The following is a 19,477-nucleotide window of genomic DNA, read 5'->3' on the forward strand; positions in this document are numbered from 1 at the left end:
AATTCTAAATTTATCTATGTTTAAAGCTGTTTTAAATGCAGAATGTTTATTTCAAAACTGTTTAATTAGCTTAATGAGAAAGTATGTATAAAGTACTATGCGAAAAATTCAATTCGTAGTATGTGCTCAATAAATATGCCAGTGTTTTTAATTCAAACTGGTTTGTACTCAGATTGATTGTTCAGCTTTTATTCTGTTTGGTTTTGTTTTTACTTAAACTTTATTTTTTACTAACTTATTTAACAGTGATTATGAAAAATTTTCTAGACTCTGTGATAGAAACTAAAGACTGATGTGGCTTAGTGATATCCCATACAAAACAAAAAGTTTGAAGTCTAGTTGAGGACATAAGCTTAAATGAATGAGAACATATAACAGATCCAAGCAGTATGGAGCAAATTCCAAGTGACTATCAAACTTTGCCAACAAAGGTCGGTCTAGTCAAAGCTATGGTTTTTCCAGTGGTCAGGTATGGATGTGGGATTTCGACTGTGAAGAAAGCTGAACACCGAAGAATTGATGCTTTTGAACTGTGGTGTTGGAGAAGACTCTTGAGAGTCCCTTGGACTGTAAGGAGATCCAGCCAGTCCATCCTAAAGGAGATCAGTCCTGGGTGTTCATTGGAAGGACTGATGCTGAAGCTGAAACTCCAATACTTTGGCCATCTCATGCGAAGAGTTGACTCATTGGAAAAGACCCTGATGCTGGGAGGGATTGGGGGCAGGAGGAGAAGGGGATAACAGAGGATGAGATGATTGGATGGCATCACCGACTCAACGGACATGAGTTTGAGTAAACTCCCAGAGTTGGTGATGGACAGGGAGGCCTGGCGTGCTACGATTCATGGGGTCTCAAAGAGTTGAACGTGACTGAGCGACTGAACTGAACTGAACAAGTAATAAAAGCTCTAAATGTTGAAAGAAGGGAAAATCAAGAGCATTATGTGCAATGGGGTTTTATGTAAGATTTATCATTAATTGAACCTCATAGTGGGGTGGGCATTTGCATTGGTATATAGAAAATGTTATTTTATAATCAACTTATTTTTCTTGTTGTTCAGTCACCAAGTTGTGCCAGGCTTCTCTGTCCCTCATCATTTCCCGGGGTTTGCCCAAATTCATGTCCAGTGAATCAGTGATGCCATCCAAACATCTCATCCTCTGTCACCCTCTTCTCCTTCTGCCTTCAGTCTTACCCAGAATCAGGGACTTTTCCAATGAGTCAGCTAATCATGTCAGGTGACTAATTATTTGAGTTTAAGCTACAGCATCAGTCCTTCCAAAGAGTATTCAGTGTTGACTTCCTTAAAATTGACTGATTTGATCTCCTTGCTTTCAAAGGGATTCACAAGAGTCTTCTCCAGCACCACATTTCAAATGCATCAATTCTTTGGTGCTCTGCCTTCTTAATTGTCCAGCTCTCACATCTGTACTTGTCTACTGGAAAGACCATAGCCTTGACTACATGAAGTTTTGGCAGCAAGGTGATATCTTTGCTTTTTCTGTTGTTATTGTTGTTTTTCTTAAACAGTTACTTATTTTTAATTGATTGATGATTGATTTACTATATTGGTTTGATTTGTCATACATCAACATGGATTAACCATAGGTGTACCTATGTCTCTGCCCTCTTGAGTCTCCTTCCCACCTCCTACCCATTCCCACCTCTCTAGGCTATTACAGAGCCCCAGTTTGAGTTCTCTGAGCCATGCAGCCAATTCTCATGGCTGTCTATTTACATATATTGGTGCATATGCATCCATGCTGCTCTCTCTATTCATCTCACCCTCTCCCTCTTGTTCCCCACCCTTGTCCCTTAATCTCTTCTCTATGTCTGCATCTCCACTGCTATGTGAACAGATTCGTCAGCACCATCCCTCTTGATCCCATATATTGGCTTTAAAATACAATATTTATCATATATTGACATTAATCAGCCATGGATTTACATGTATTCCCCATCCCGATCCCCCCTCCCACCTCCCTCTCTGCCCAATCCCTCTGGGTCTTCCCAGTGTACCAGGCCCAAGCACTTGTCTCATGCATCCAGCCTGGGCTGGTGATCTGTTTCACCCTAGATAATATACATGTTTCATGTCAATGTATGACAAAAACCACTATAATATTGTAAAGTAATTAGCCTCCAACTAATAAAAATAAATGGAAAAAAAAGAAATATTAAAAGAAAGTAAATCAATAAATAAAGCCTTGTAATTAAAGGGCAAAAATAAATTAAAAAATATAATATTTATTTTTCTCTTTCTGACTTACTTCACTGTTTAACAGGCTCTATGTTCATCCACTTCATTAAAACTGACTCAAAAATGTTTCTTTTTGTGGCTGCATTCCATATAGTTTTTAATTGTTCCTTAGCCATGTTATGAGAAGGGTCATGGAGATACTCAGCTCCATTTCAGTTTGGGCTTCCAGTCTCAGTGTACACAGCAGAGCTGCATTCTGGATGAAACCTCTGGGGTTTGTGAGTGTGGTGCTGCCTGCTCTTTTCTGGTGGCCCACAGTGGGCACCAAACCCTCCTCTGACCAGCGGGCACAGGCATGTGTCAACTTCAGACTTGGCTCTGTGACCAGCTGGCAGGAGCTTTGTCTCCTCAAGACCATCAGGGCTCAGGCTTCTGGATAACGGGGCTGCATCCATGCTGAGAGGAGCCCAGTTGCCTTAGTACCCACCAGCAAGGAGGCGCTGCAAGGGGGAAAAATGAGGACAAAGTAGATGTTTCCTGTGTCCAGCTGAGGGCTGACCAGAGGTCCATCTCAGAGGACTCAGGAGGGAAAGAGCTCCATGAGGAAAATTGTGAGTTTTTATTAGATTTCTGTATGATCTAGAAGATGACCAGTGATGTTCTTTAGTGCAGGGTGGCCTGTCAACAGTTTACCTGTCCCTGTTTCTTGAGAGGACTGTCCTTTATTCTTTGCATTTTTTTGGCTTGATTTTCATGAACTAACTGGCCACATACATGTGGGTTTATTCTTAGGCTCTCTATTATATTCCTGTAGTCTGTGTGTCTGTTTGTGCCAGTTCCTCACTGTTGTGGTTACTACAGCTCTGTGATGTAGTTTGAAGTCAGAGAGGAAAATGCCTCTAGGCGTGTTCTTCTTTCTAAGAGTCTTTTTGGCTGTTCAAGGTGCTTAATTGTTGCAAGCTAATATTAGGGATATTTCTATTTCTATGAAAAATGCCATTGTATATTAGGTTGTGATTGTAGTCAGTGCATTTGCTGATGGCTTTGGTTGGAATGACATCCTAATCATTGTTCCAGTACTTGAGCATGGAATGTGTTTCTGTTTATTTGTGCTTTATTTGGTTTCTTTATCAGTGCTTTCTAGTTTTCTGATTATCAGTCTTTTATATTCTTAGTTAAGTTTGTTTATAGATGTTTATTCTTTTTGATGCAATTATAAATGGGATTTTTCTTAATTTTTGTTTCTAATTATTATTAGTGTATGTATGCACCCCTGATATAAAATTATTCAACTTTACTGAATGTATTCTCAAAACTTTTTGAGAATATATGTGGAAAATTTTATTTGTAAAATGTGTTTCATCTGCAGCAGGTCATCCAGAGGACCCAAGACATGATGGCTACTAATAGATTCTTCCCGCAATGCTTTTTCACAATGTAGACTCCTATAAGGACAGTAAGCATCACAGCTTCTCTTGAACTTGCTTTTTAACACACTGTCTGGGTCTGTCATAGCTTTCCTGATAAGAAGGAATCCTCTTCTAATTTCATGGCTGCAGTCACCATCCAGAGTGATTTTAGTGCCCAAGAAGAATTTAGTCACCGCTTCCACATTTTCCTCTTCTATTTGCCATGAAGTTATGGGACTGGATGCTATGATCTTGGATTTTTTTTTTTAATAATTGAGTTTTCAGCTGTTTTTTACACTCTCATACTTTACCCTATACATATTAGGCATATTTACACATAAAGATGAGGATAACTCACATCTTTGAAGGTATCTAAAAAGTTTAAAAATGGTGTGTATAACAAGGTATTTTGACCATTATGGATCAGACACTTTCTTTTCAAATTAATGGAAGCATAATATTTCAAAACAGGAACAGTTATTACATCATCTTTAATGTTAGAACTTATGACCTTGATCATCTTGGTACTGGAAAATTCATTCAAGAGTAGAAAGTAATATAACAAAAAGAGGATTTGGGAGGATTATTCAAGAAGTTATATATGTGAATATGATATAACAAATATGATGCAAAGGAGATACAGTTATGAGGCAATTCACTGCTATAAAACATTTAAAAGATTAGCTAATTAGAATCTAGAGTTTTGCAGAGGTTAAGTAGAAGATCTGTGTGTGTGCACATGTGTGCATGTGTATGTGTGTTAACAGAAAAGACCATCATTTGCATTGGGCTGCGCATGTATTTTTCCTTACAAAGAAAGAGCTTTGAATAAGACAGTTTGTACAGTCTCTGAAAACTTTTAAATGCTATACTCTTATGTCTACACAAAGGAAAAGTACTCAGTGATGTTACATAGTAAATATTTCACAAAACCTCAGAATCTTAAATTTCATTTGAATAAATGCTTTGGAAGAATTTTTTTGTTTGTTTGTTTCTGTGAAGAAGTAAGAGGGCATTTAGAGTCTCAGGGACTGATTTTTCAAAGGTTTGGGGCCATTGAATGTTATATTATGAATTCCATTTTTAAGTGTAGATATTCTTTCCTTGAGGGCTTCCCAGGTGGCTCAGTGGCAAAGCATCTGCCTGCCAATGCAGGAGACTCAGGAGACATGGGTTTGATCCCTGGGTTGAGAAGATCCCCAGGAGCAGGAAACAGTAACCCACTCCAGTATTCTTGCCAGGAAAATTCCATGGAGAGAGGAGCCTAGCAGGCTACCATCCATGGGGTCACAAAGAGTTGGCCATGACAGCATGTGTACATGCACACATTCTTTCCCTCAAGATTTTGGTTGCATTTCATTCTGAAAGTTGAGCATTAACATATATTCTTTTTCTCTTTATATGATGTTTCATACCTCCTTTAGCACTAAGGATGGAATCACTATTGATGCCTTAGTAGTCTTGCTTCCCCATAGGGTGGATAGAAAAGTTCCAAGAATGGAGATAACACATTTATGATGGGGCAGAATTATTGAGACACCAGAAACTCATAGGAGCACAATAATAAATTTATAATATGGGGAAAAATAATGCAATACCATAGAAAAAATAAAATCTGCCATAGCAATAATAACACTGGGAATTTCATTCATTTACTATATTAAGATAAAATAAATAATAATTTTAAACTTTGAGATATATAAAATGCTAGGTAGCACAGTGAAGTATTTGGCCATTTTTACAGCACATGTAAGAACCAAAAAACTTAACAAATTTAATATATTTGCTTCTCAGCAATTAAATAGACTGGAATATAGTCGATAAAACCTGTGATGTCATTAACAGTAAAAACATCTATTTAAAATTCCCAGTACAATCTTTAAAATGTGTTCAAATTAAATTAAAAATTATAAGCTTCACAGTTCAACAGTAAAATCATTTATGCTTTAAAAAAAAATCACTGGTTGTCATATAGCTGAATTGGAACATAAGTTGCATAGATTTTTGAATCAATAAAAGTTAGTTGAGTGTAAGAGACCTGAGATCTGAGGTCAAGAGGGAGAAAGAAAGGATTTGCAACCATCATTTGTAAACAGGTCTTGTCAACTCAATGGCTTAAACCATGATACTCAAGCTTCTGTTACCAGATTTGAGGAGTGCTGAAGAGGACGCTCCCTTGGGTGCCTCGGGTCTTGGTAAGGACACAAAGAATCTGAGGTTTTATTTGTGGCAAAAGCAAGTTTATTAAGAACAGAAAGAATACCCCAAGGGAGAAGCAGGCCAAGCCAAGAGAGGCAGTGGCCCCAAAATGATGAGGTACCCGGTTTTTTCAAGACAGGGCTTTTACATATTCATCTAGGTGGATGTGGACTGATGGTTTTGATTGATAGTTACAAGTTACATAACAACAGGCTCTAATGCACATTTTTTCCCATAATTCATTCTGTTATAACCACATGTATGTATGTATAGAATGTTTATGAATCCTTAATGGGCTCCTGGCTTCCTAAGGTCACTCGAGGACACAGCAGTGCAAGGTTGCCTGTGCCAGAGTTGGAGAAGTCCCTATGCTTAGTTGGTTGCAGATCTGTGAGCTCTCCTGGGCCACATTGGAATGTGTCTGAGCTGGGATTTAGAGATTAGCTTGAATCTTTTTCTGCTAGGCCACCTCTCCTTGCTCATGCCTGACTTCCTACCTAATACTTCATGGTTCAGGCAGAGCTGCCCTGAGTAGTTTTCAAAGAGAAAGCAGTGTGGTTATATCAGATGATATAATTAAAACTAATTGGGTGGTGAGGATGCTGTAATGTACAGAGAAGTAGAAATATAATGGTGTACACATGAATCTTATATAATAGCTACTTCATTAAACCAAAGTTATTTCAATTAGAAGAAGAAGAAGAATATCAAGGCAAATGCTCTAGAGCCAGTTCTCTTATTGGGCTTCTATTGAGGTTCAAAATATGGTATTTCCCAACCAGTAGGGAAGGAATGAGGATAGGAAGGAGGTAAAAATCCTGCTCCTTAGTGTCTGTCCTTATACCGTCAGGCCCCAATGGACCCTGGGTGAGATGTCAGTGGGATTACTGAAAAAAAAGAAAAAAGAGTGTTCCAATAGTCTGTACTCCACAATAAACTATGTCAACAGTCTAACATTTATGAAATTAAAGCAACAACCATTTTATTATTTCTCATAATTCCTCATAATTCTTTAATCTGATCTGTACTGAGCTGGATGGTTCTTCTGTTTCTTGTGGTGTATGCTAGGGATAGAAGGTCCCAGTGTTCTTGCTCACTCATGTTCTGTGTTTCACCTGGAGTAGTTCAAACATCTAGGCATCAGCCAAGTATTTTTTGTGTGTCCATGAAGCCTCTAACACAGCTATTTGGGGCTCTCTTCCCTGGCCACTCAACAGTAAAAAATCTACCTGCCAATGCAGGAGATGCAAGAGACATGGATTCCATCCCTGGGTCAGGAAGATCCCCTGGAGAAGGAAATGGCAACCCACTCCAGTATTCTTGGCTGGGAAATCCTGCGGGGGAAAAAAAAAAAAAAAAGCCTGGTGGGCTATACTCCAAGGGGTTGCAAAGAGTTGAACACAACTGAGCAACTAATACTTTCGTTCAAAAGAATGGTGGTTTCTGGATAATAAGATTACATAACTGACTTCCAAAAGGGAACATCACAAAAGTGCAAAAGCTGAAACCTGTGATTCTTTTAGAAGCTGATATTAGAAATTTTTGAGTCATTTCTAGTACAGTGTCTTGCTTATGACCAAATATGGGCCCATCCTACGTTCAAGTAAATATAGAATAGATTCCAACTATTGATGGGAGCAGTGGGAATGTATTTGTGGCCCTTACCACAAGAATCCAGATTCTTTTCATCTGTATGATTGGCATCCTTTTCTAACATAATCTCTTGGATGAGGATAACCTGCATTTGCACCTAACCAGAAGGTGAAATGCAAAGGGAAAAGAGTGAGCCATCTTCCTTCAGAGGCAAATACTGAAAAGTACCCTCACCACTTCTGTTTTCATTTCCTTAGCAGAACTTGATAGCATGACCACATCCAACACTAAGGGATACTGGATAATGTAGTCTTCAGGCAGACACATACCCAGCTGTCAAATATAGATTCTTTTTCTATAGAAGGAGAGAAGTCTCTGGTGCAAAATTTATTAGTGCTTAAATTATGTTTCCCTAACATTTACAGGTAGAGGTGCTTCCTTTGTGACCCAGTGATAAAATATCCACCTGCCAGTACAAAAGACATGAGTTTGATCCCTGGCCTGGGAAGTGTCCCACATGCCATGGAGCAATTAAGCCATTGTGCCACAAATATTGAGCCTGTGCTCTAGAGTCCAGGAACCTCAAATACTGAGTCCATGTGCTGCAACTACTGAAGCTTGCACACCCTAGAGCCTGTGTTCCACAAGAGAAGCTACTGCAAGATGTCCATGCACTTCAGCTAGAGAGTAGCCCCTACTTGCTGCAACTAGGGAAAAGCCTGAGTAGCAATGAAGACCCAGCACAGGCAAAAATAAATAATAAAATGAAATTAAAATTCACAGGTAGGAGTAGTACCTATTGCATTCCTCTCTTCCCTGTAAGATGTTCTTCAGAAAGCACAATATGGACACTGCCAGATGGTTGTGGGAAGAAACACAGCTTTACTGGAGGGTATTTTCTTTTAATGGCATTTCCTATGAGAACTTTTTTTTTTTTTTAAAGTTCTAGTTCTCGGCTTGCAAACTTCCACCCTCCTCTCCTAGAAGCCATAGGCATTTTCCTAATAATGTGACATCCTTGGATAGACATGACAAGGCCAATTGTTTCTCTGAATGCAAAATTCAGCTGAGCTACCAGGGGAAAAAACTGCACCAGTGTGTGTCTCTTCAACGCTTAACTCTCTTCTTAATAAATCTCAACAAGGTATACTTCTTATTCAATGCTGACCATCCCTCTTCTTCACACAGAAATGACTGGTTATAGACATTTTATTTAGGGAGAACAGGATGATATCTGTCTGAGTAAGAACAAAGTAATTTCCCTCAGAGCAATTGCCAAATGCATTAGGAACACATACTCTATCACTGCCCAATCCAGTATTTCAGGGCTCATTTCTTAAACTCACCCAGATAGCATGCCTGACTGAAAAAGGCAAAATAGTCCTGAATTCAAGTTATTGTTTTATCAATAATGTAATGAAAAATAGATTGAAACAGAGAAGCAAACCAGAAGTAGCTAACTCATAATTTATGTTATTCTAATACTTAATATTTTTATCTGCATTTACCTCTAAAATATATTTGATAATCCCTCTTTTTTTTACTAAAATCTCACATAATTTTTACCATTTTACCTTCTTTATCTTACTACTTAAATTTCTCTCACAATATTCTACCCATGTCAACCTCCTGCTTTGCTATTTTTCAGTCAATCAGTTGTGTCCAACTCCTTGCAGCCCCATGGACTGCAGCCTACCAGGCTTCCATGTCCTTCACCATCACCCAGAGCTTGCTCAAACTCATTTGCATTGAGACAGTGATACCATCCAACCATCTTATCCTCTGTCATCTCCTTCTCCTCCTGCCTTCAATCTTTTCCAGCATCAGGGTCTTTTCAAATGACTCATTTCTTCACATCAGGTGGCCAAAGTATTGGAGCTTCAGCTTCAGCTTCACTCCTCCTAATGATTATTCAGAACTGATTTCCTTTAGGATTGATTGGTTGAATCTCCTTGTTGTCCAAGGAACTCTCAAGAGTCTTCTCCAACACCACAGTTCAAAAGCATCAATCTTTCAGTGTTCAGCCTTCTTTATGGTCCAACTCTCACATCCATACATGACTACTAGAAAAATTATAGTTTTGACTAGACAGAACTTTGTTGGCAAAGTATTGTCTCTACTTTTTAGCATGCTGTCTAGGTTTGTCATAGCTTTTCTTCCAAGGAGCAAGTGTCTTTTAATTTTGTAGCTGCAGCCAACATCTGCAGTGGTTGTGGAGACAAAGAAAATAAAATGTCACACTTTTCATTTTTTCCCCATCTATTTGCTGTGAAGAGATGGAAACAGATGCCGTGATCTTAGATTTTTAATGTTGAGTTTTAATTCAGCTTTTTCACTTTCCTATTTCACCTTCATCAAGAGGCTCTTTAGTCCCCTTCTTTTCTGCCATAATGGTGGTGTCATCTGCATATCTGAGGTTGCTGGTATTTCTCCTGGAAATCTTGATTCCAGCTTCTGCTTCATCCAGTCTGGCATTTCATAAGATGTATGTAGACTTAGTTTAGTTCTTTCTCCAGAATCACACTCTCTGGAAGGCTCTGGGATAGTTTTCCAAAGAAGAATTTGCAGGACATTTTGGGGATGACACTGAGGCAGAAGCCATTATTTTCTGACAGTCACCAGGATCAGGCATTGTGACAAACAGATGGGAAGGTGCTCACTCCTCTATTCCATGTCCAGATCTTCCCAAATGCTCACACTTTTTAGCCAACAGCAGATCCAGGCCTTCCAAGAGAAGCATGGCAATAGATCCACAGAGAACGTAACACAGAAATAGAATTTTCTATAGACCTCCATATAAGCTTTTTCTTTGCAGGATCATATTAGCCATTCAACATGCCTGGCTTTTCAGATTGATTGGTCAGAGATAAATTGTATCATCCCCTGACACTCTCCGAAATTTTTACTTCACAGCTCTTTCCAAAATTATATCCTGTTTAATTCCTATTATATATCCCTTAATCATAATTGCTAGTCTTTCTACTTTCCTGAATGAATCCTGATCATTAAAATCCTTAAAGTAGAAGACAGTTATACCAACAATTGGACTGATTACATCGGGAATAGGCTCTGGGAGTAGGTGATAGACAGGGAATCCTGGCTTGCTGCAGTCCCTGGGGTCACAAAGAGTCAGACATGACTGAGCAACTGAACTGAACTGAATATCAAGATGACAAAAATAAACCTCTTTTTTTGGGTAAGCCACTGTTCATTTAGTGTTTTCTATTATTCACAGATAAAGAAATAAGAACAAGTATACAGGCTCTCGCTTGTTCCAAAGAACAGAACTGCCCTCAATACCAAAAATACCCCTATCTTATTCCAGGTAGTGGGTGGTTGATTAGTCACTTGTGATCCCATGGACTGTAGCCTGCAAGGCTCCTTTGTCCATGGATTTACCAGGCAAGAATACTGGAGTGGATTGCCATTCCCTTCTCCAGGAGATCTTCCCAAACCAGGGATCAAACCTGTGACTCCTACACTGCAGGCAAATTCTTTACTGTTGAGCCACCAAAGAGGATGAAAATCAGATCCATCTCCTCAGAATTGATTATAAACTCTATAAGAACAATTTAATAGTAACTACTTTTCTTACTGCTATACCCCTAAAATATAGCAGCAAAACAGCAAAAAAAAAAAAAAAAGATATATAGACATACATATAAATACTTATTGAATAATAAATTTAATATAAAACCATTTATGGACAAAAAAGGATAATTTGTGAAACTATGGTACATATATTTACACCACTAGGATAACATTTTGCTGCTGAAAAGGTAATTCATTTTATGAATCATTTAAATATTAAAGTTCTAATTTTCAACTGCACTTCCATAACCTAGGGATTATGAATTAATTTAGATAATAAATCCCATTGAAATTCCAAATTCAAAATCATATTCCTTGAGTCATGGTTTCTACTCTAAAGTCCATAGTCTCCTGAGAAGAGGCCACAAATTGGAAGGAGTTCATCAATCATGCATGCATTAGACATTATCAGAATATTAACAGTATGTATCTACTATGTATTTGAACTGCTATTTTAAAATTCATTCATTGTTCAGTTGTTGTCTTGTCTGACTCTTGTGACCCCAAGAACGCAGTTCACCAGGCTTCTCTATTCATGGGATTTTCAAGGCAAGAATACTGGACTAAGTTTCCATTTCCTTCTCCACTAAAATGCATATACATTTTTCTATTTTGATTGCTTCACACATATTTGAGCTACTAAAATCATGCTGTTGATTTTTATATATTTGCTCATAGTCAATAGACATTATTATCAGAAATATGTCATCTGTGTCTCTACAGATAAAATCATCAGCAAATGATATGAATATCCAACTTAGTCTTCCTCCTTCAAAAATTTCCATTAAAATTTCAAAAGCAGTAAATAAATAGATAATTCTGTAACAGCATTGAAATATAGGAAAAGGCACTATCCACCTACCAAAAACTGTGGACAAGCTTTATAAAAATATAGCATAGATGAGACCAAATGCCACCAGGAAAGTCTATTTAAGACAAAATAGCCTAATTTAATGATAGATAATGACTTTTGATAGATAATGACCAGGTGGATAATCTTTAAAAAATGCACCAAGATTTCCATCAGTGGCAGAGTGGAGGCAATAAAATTTCATAGCTGCTGGCAGTAGGCAAGTTTCAAACATAAGAATGAATGTTGAAACCTCATTTCAGTAGAACAGAGTGTGGAAATATTATGAGCTTCCCAATGGGATACAAAGTGAAATATATAGAAGAAAAAACAGACATTTTCACCAAACATATTGAATTTGAATCTCTTTAGGTGTTTAGCTCTAGCTTGAGGTTTAAAGAAGCTACACTTACCTCAACATCATGACTCATTACAACAAATATATAAAGTGGGATTTTCTGCAGGAGGTTGGATTCACTCCTTTCAACAAATCAATTTCTTGAAAAACAATAAGATTGCAATAAGCGCTTAAGTGACGTAAAAACAACCAAATGCAGTGAGCAGATCTTGTTTGGCTCTTGATTTTAAAAAATAAAGAAACAAAGAGCAGCACTTGATGGACACAATTCTGGTATTGTGGTTATATAACAAAGTGTCCTTAGACTTTAGAAATGAATGATTGATGGATTATACCTAAGTGTGTTAGGTAGAATAATGACCTCTCGAAGATGTTCACATCATTATTGTTGGAATCTGTAACATAGTGTGTTACATTGCAAAAGGGAAATCAAGGTAGTAGATAGAATTAAGATTGATAAGAAGGTGATCTCAAAATAAGGAAATTGTCCTCTATTGTTTGAATGGGCCCGACCTAATTACAAGGATGCTTTGAATGTATGAGACAGAAGCATAACATTCAGTGTTAGTGATGTGGTATGAGAAAGACCCAACAATCATGGCTAACTTTGAAAATCGAATGGGACCAGACGCCAAGGAATGGGAGCAGCTTAGAGAAGCAGGAAAAGGCGAGAAAATAAAATCTTTCTAGAGAATTCAGAAATGAGCAGACTTCTTCCAGTAACTTGATTTTATCCCAGTGAGACTGTTTGGACTTCTGATCACCAGAATTATAAGATTATAAATCTGTGCTATTTCAAGCATTTAAATTTCTAGTAATTTGTTACAGCAGGAAAAAGAAATCAATATGCTAGGATTTTAATTAAATATTTCAGCAAAATGATGGAAAAACCAACACAAATAAAGCAAATGTAAATAACCGTTAACTGAAGAGGATGCATTTTACTCATCTCTGTAGTTTTAGATACATTTGGATTTTTTTGTAAGAAAAAATTAAAGATCATTTTTATTAATGTATCAGAGCAGGAATGTCTTGGAAAAAAGCAAAGAAGAATATCCTTGCTCTTTCTGACTTGGTAATGCTTATTATTAATACTAGCTACTGTTCTTTTTTTATTTTTAGTTGTAAGATACTTGCTTTACAACCTTGTGGTGGTTTCTACCATACAACAACATGAATCAGCAGTAGGTACACATATTAATATATTCTCTCTCTCTTGAGCCTCCCTCCTAGTTCCCTCATCTCACCCCTCTAGGTCATCACAGAGCATCAGAGTTCCCTGTGTTATAAAGGAACTTCCCACTAGCTATCTATTTTACACATGATAATGTATATATTTCAATGCTACTCCCTTAATTTGCCCCTCCATTCAGAATTTAAAATAAAAAATTTAGTTATCATTTTATATTAAATATATTTAAAAACTAGAAGCTTAATAATATGAAGGTTTGGTGAACCGTGACAAAATAAAGATCTTCATTTATGTTTCAGGGTGGACAGTCTGGAGACAGACATGTATACTATTGATTTGTTGTTTGGTTGCTCTGTCATGTCCTACTCTTTGCCACTCCATGAACTGCAGCACACCAGGCTTCCTTGTTCTTCACTGCGTCATGGAGTTTGCTCAAACTCACGTCCATTGAATCAATGATGCAATCCAACCAACTCCTCCTATCGCAGATAGGTTCTTGAAACTTGCTTTGGATGTATATCACAAAGAAAATCTCACATAGCTCCATTAAACAACATACATGACTATATGTACTATATACATAGTGACTATATGTATACATAACTATAATAACTGTGACATTATTTGTCATTTGAGAGAGCTTGAAACACCCTGGTTGTACATGATTAAGAGAGTGAAACTGTAAAATGAGATGGATGGACATTGTGCAGAATTAGGCAGCAGTTAAAAGCGGCAAAATACAATCAATAAGTAACACAATGCTATTCCCATAAAATGAAAATGTGCGCCCACATATATATATTTTTAAAGAAATAATGATGACTCTGGAGATACAAATGCAAGGAAAATTCAGGGGGAACTCACTACAGACACAAACAAGCAAAACAGATCATAATATTAACTCTAAAACTGATAGATTTCAAGTTTGCAAGCAGAAACAGCAAACACCTCCCTTTTGTAAATAGTGGTAGAGTTTAGCATCCTGAATTTTATTCCTCTATGCAATCTTGCCCAACCTCTCCAAATCATCCTTTCCACTGAAGAAAACAAATGTATTTGAAATGGGAGAAAGTTTAAATAGGATCATGGTATTCCTTGTTCAAAATCCTCCCTTGTCTCTTAGGAAGTAATGCAGAATCCTCAGTACTCTGTCCTCCAGAGGACCAGCCTTGGGTACCACATGCCACTCTTTTCTCTTCTGTTCACTCCAACCCTGTTTATCTCCTTTCATTTGCAGGTTCCTGTTCTCTCCTCACTTAACACTTTCACACTTTTGCTTCTCCTAGCTACCACTTTCTCCCCAGCACACACACGCTAAGTAGAAAATCATACAGAACCATACAAAAGGAAACCAAACCATTCAAATACAAATAATATCTAAGATAAAAACACAGCGGGAAAATGTCCTTAGAATAAAACCCCCCAAGGCATATCTATAGTATCTTATACTTATTTTTTAATACTAACTTAGAAGAACTAAGTGAAACCCCCATGGAATTCTCCAGGCCAGAATACTGGAGTGGGTTGCCATGCCCTCCTCCAGTGGACCTTCCCAACCCAGGCATCGAACCCAGGTCTCCCACATTGCAGGCGGATTCTGTACTGTCTGAGCCACCAGGGAAGCCCAAGAATACTGGAGTGGGTAGCCCATCCTTTCTCTAGGGGATCTTCCTGACCCAGGAATCAAACCAGGGTCTCCAGCACTGCAATCAGATTTTTTACCAGCTGAGCTACCAGGAGATCTATAGTATCTTATACTTATCCTTTTTAGAACTGAAATTGAAAATTTTCTTCTGCTCTTGTTTTACATTGCTTTGATTTCCATAAAATATTTCCCATCATGAGAGCTTTTTGAGAACAGAAGCTCTCTCTCTCTTTTTTTTTTTTTTTTTTTTTTTTTTGGTCTGCTACAGTTTAAGTCCTCCTAAAATATACAGTGAATGAATTTTTAAATGGTTTCTGTGTGTAAACTTCTGATATGAAAATAAGCTTACTTAGAACATTAAAATAGTGTCATTGACCTTTGAGAGATGAGTTAATCAAAATTTAAGTAAGGATTACAGGCATATAATGCACATGATTAATATATAAATCTAACTCCATATATATATCAATGAAAATGAATACTGAAAATTCTTTTCAAATTCCTCATTTTCAAAAAAGTATCATATATTATTTTTACAGGATTATAAATTATCCAAACCTCATTTTCTGAATTCAGAGCAAAGTAAGTCTGATTAATAAGAAAAGAATAAAAAAGTTAAAAAAAAAAAATCAAACCATCCAAAGTATCCAGAAAGATGAAAGCTTTCTAAATACCTCTTGGGTCAAAGAGGAAGTGATTACGATAATTTTAGTTTATTTAGAAAATTACAAGTAAGAGTTCCAAGAAAGAGGCAAAAAAACACTTTGGCAGATTTCACTGTACTGAAATGAATAAACTTGGACACAATTAGGTAAAAATTTAAAAAGGGGTACTTTCTCTAATTTGAAATCAGAAAATTAAAAAGAAAATCCAAACTATCATTCAGATACAATATTATTTGGACAAAACCAATAAAGGCCATAAAAGTTAACAGAGAGCTGATATCTACAGACTTTTTTCTAGAATGGATTGGTTTAAGATTTCAAGGACATACGATCTCTATTGGAGCAACTCAACTCTTCTGTGTAATGAAAAAGCATTCACAGATAGTACATAAACAAATGTATGCGGCTTTGTTCCAATAAAACTTTTTTATGTATACTAAAATTTGAATTTTGTAAAATTCATTTTAGATCAGAATTTATATGTTCAAAAATTTATATAGCATATATCTAAATTTTATAATAGGTAAAAAGGTCTTCCTTATTTTGCATTTTCTCAACTGTTAAAAGATGTAAGCAAGTAAAATCCATTCATAGCTCTTCAACTACACAAAGGCATAGAAGGAAATTGACTGTAGCTTGACAATCCATGACCAAACTTTCCATCAATCAAGTACAGATACTAAGGATAACGACCAGAAACTGAGAGCCATGGGGAAAATAGGAAACAAACTGAAATTACATGTCATGAAATAGTTGAATTTAGACATTCCTGTATTTTATTTTTTATTATTCATTGGCTGAAGAAGGGAATGGCAACCCATTCCAGTATTCTTGCCTGGAGAATTCTGTGGACAGAGGAGCCTAGAGGGCTACAGTCCATGGGGTCACAAAGAGTCAGACATGACTGAGCGACTAACACTGTCACTGTCACTGTGACATAATTGACATATTATATAGCAACATGACTATCACAATGTTAGTTAACAGGTCCATGGTCACAAGTGTATGTGTGTGTGTTTGTTGAGAAGGTTTTGTATTTACTCTCTTAGCAACTTTCAAATATACAATAAAGTATTATTAGCTATAGTAACTATGCAGTATGTTACATACCCAGAAATTACTTACCTTATATTTGGAAGTTTGTACCTTTTGATGCCTTTCACCCATTTCCCCCACTGTGCCCTCATCTTCACCCTGGCAACGACCAATCCACTAGTTTGCTTGTATGTTTGTTTGTTTTTCATTCCACATAGAAGTGAGATCATACAATATTTATATTTCTCTGTCTTATTTCACATAGCCTAATGCACTCAGGATACATCTATTTTATCACAAATGGGAGTATTTTCATATTTTATGGCTGTTGTTTCCATGTCTTGGCTATTGTGAATAACGATGCAATGAATATGGGAATGCACATACTGTTTTTATTTCCTTTGGATATATACCCAGAAATGGAATTATTGAATCATATGGCGTTTCTATTTTTAAGATTTTAAGGAATTGCCATACTGTTTTCCAGAGTGGTTATATCCATTTATATTCCCATCAAAAGCATAAGAATTTGCTTTTCTCCACAACCTCAACACTTGATATCTCTTGTTTTTCTGATCCGAATCATTCTAACAGGTGTGAGCTGACATTTCATTGTCGTTTTGAATCACACTTTCCTGATGAAGGAGGATGCTTGGCACATTTTCCTGAACCTATTGGCTATTTGAATAGCAACTTTGGAAAAAATGCCTTTTCAGATATTTTGCTTATTTTTTTAATTGGTATATTATTTTATTGCTATTGAGTTTATGACTTCCTCATATACTTTGGATTTTAATCCATTGTAATATATGTAACTTGCAGATATTTTCTCCCATTACAGCTATTTCCATAGATTGCTTTGTCATTTTGCTCATTGATACTTTTGCTGTGTAGAAGCCTTTTAGTCTGATGTAAGCAAGCTTATTTTGTTGCTGGTGACTTTAGTGTTAACTGAAAAAATATTATTGTTAATACCGATGTCAAGGAGCTCTTACTCTGTGTTTTCTTCCAGGACTTCCATGGTTCCATGTCTTATATTTTAGTCTTTAATCCATTTCAAGTTAATTATTGTGAGTGATGTAAGGGGTCTAGCTTCTTTCCATTGCATTGAGTATTCATTTTTCCAGAACCATATATTGAAGAGACTGTCTTTCCCCATTGATTATTCTTGGCGCCCTGTCTAACATTAGATGACTGTATACACATGTGTTTCTAGACTCTCCATTCTGTTTCATGACTCTGTCTGTTTTTATTGCAGTATTTTGATTACTATGGTTTTGCAATAATAGTTGAAATCAGGAAGTGTGATGCCTCCAGCTTAATTCTGCCTCAAGATTGCTTTGGAAACTTGTCCATATATTCTAGGTTGTTTTCAGATTATCCAATTTGTTGGTATATACATATATATGTGTGTGTGTGTGTATATATATATATATATATTTATAGTAGTATCAGGATTATTTGTATTTCTGTGGTCTCCTTTATAGGGACTCTTCTTTCATTTGTGATTTTGCTTTTTAGTCCTGGTTAAAATAGCTAAAGGTTTGTAAATTATGTGTATATTTTCAAATAAAAAATTTATAGCTTTTTTTTTTTAAATCATTCATAACGTTCAACCTCTCTGAGGTTTTTTGAGTCTTGTGAATGTGGATGTCCATATCCTTCCCCAAGTTGAAAAATTTTCAGCATTATTGCTTTTTGTAGACTTTCTCTTTCCTTTCTTTGAGTCTCAAAATAATATATGCTTTCCTTCATTAGTGTACCACAGTCCCATGAGATTTTGTCTTTTTCTTTTTTTTTTCTTTATGCTCCTCTGTTTGAATAATTTTAAAGGTCCTACCTTCTAAATCATTGCTTCTTTCTTCTGGTTGGTGGGAGTCTTATATTGAGGTTCTTTACTGAATTCTTTAATTTAGTCATAATACACTTCAGCACTTACATTTCTGCCTTTTATGTTTTGAGGATTTCTATTTTTCTTCAAATTTCTCACTTTTTCATGCATTAATTTGCTAATTAATTTCTTACTTCCTAATTGATTTCCTAATTTCCTAATTTTGTTTAGTTTTCTGTGTTATAGTCTACTAAAATTCTTTTTAAAATATTATTTATTGGAATACAATTGTTTTAAAACATTATATTACTTTCAGGTATACAGAAAAGTGATTCAGTTATACATATGCATATATTTTTAAAATGTCTTCCCATATTGATTGTTACAGAATATAGAGTAGATTTTCCTGTGCTGTATAGTGTTTTTGCTGGCTATCTGCCTTACATATAATACTGTGTATATGTTAATCCCAAGCTCCTGATTTATCCCTTCCCCAAACATTTATTCCTTGGTAACCATAAGTTTACTTTTGATATCTGTGCATGTGTTTCTGTTTTTTAAATAACTTCATGTGTATTATTTTTTTTCAAAAATTAAAATTCTACATTTGAGCAATATCACATGACATTTTTTCTTACTTTACCTAGTATGATAAATTTTAAGCCCATTCATGTTTCTGAAAATGGAATTATTTTAATCTCTTTTTAAAAACTTTATTCATTTCTATGGCTAAGTAATATACCATTGTTACCCATTCATGTCAATGGGTATTTATATTGATTTTGTGTCTTGGCTATTGTAAACAGCATTGTTAAGAACATTGGGGTGCATATATCCTTTTGGACCATGATTTTCTCTGAATATATGCCCAGGATTGATATTGCTGGATCATATGATAGCTCTGTTTTT

Source organism: Odocoileus virginianus, chromosome 2, assembly GCF_023699985.2.
Source record: "Odocoileus virginianus isolate 20LAN1187 ecotype Illinois chromosome 2, Ovbor_1.2, whole genome shotgun sequence".
NCBI classification, from domain to species: Eukaryota; Metazoa; Chordata; class Mammalia; order Artiodactyla; family Cervidae; genus Odocoileus; species Odocoileus virginianus.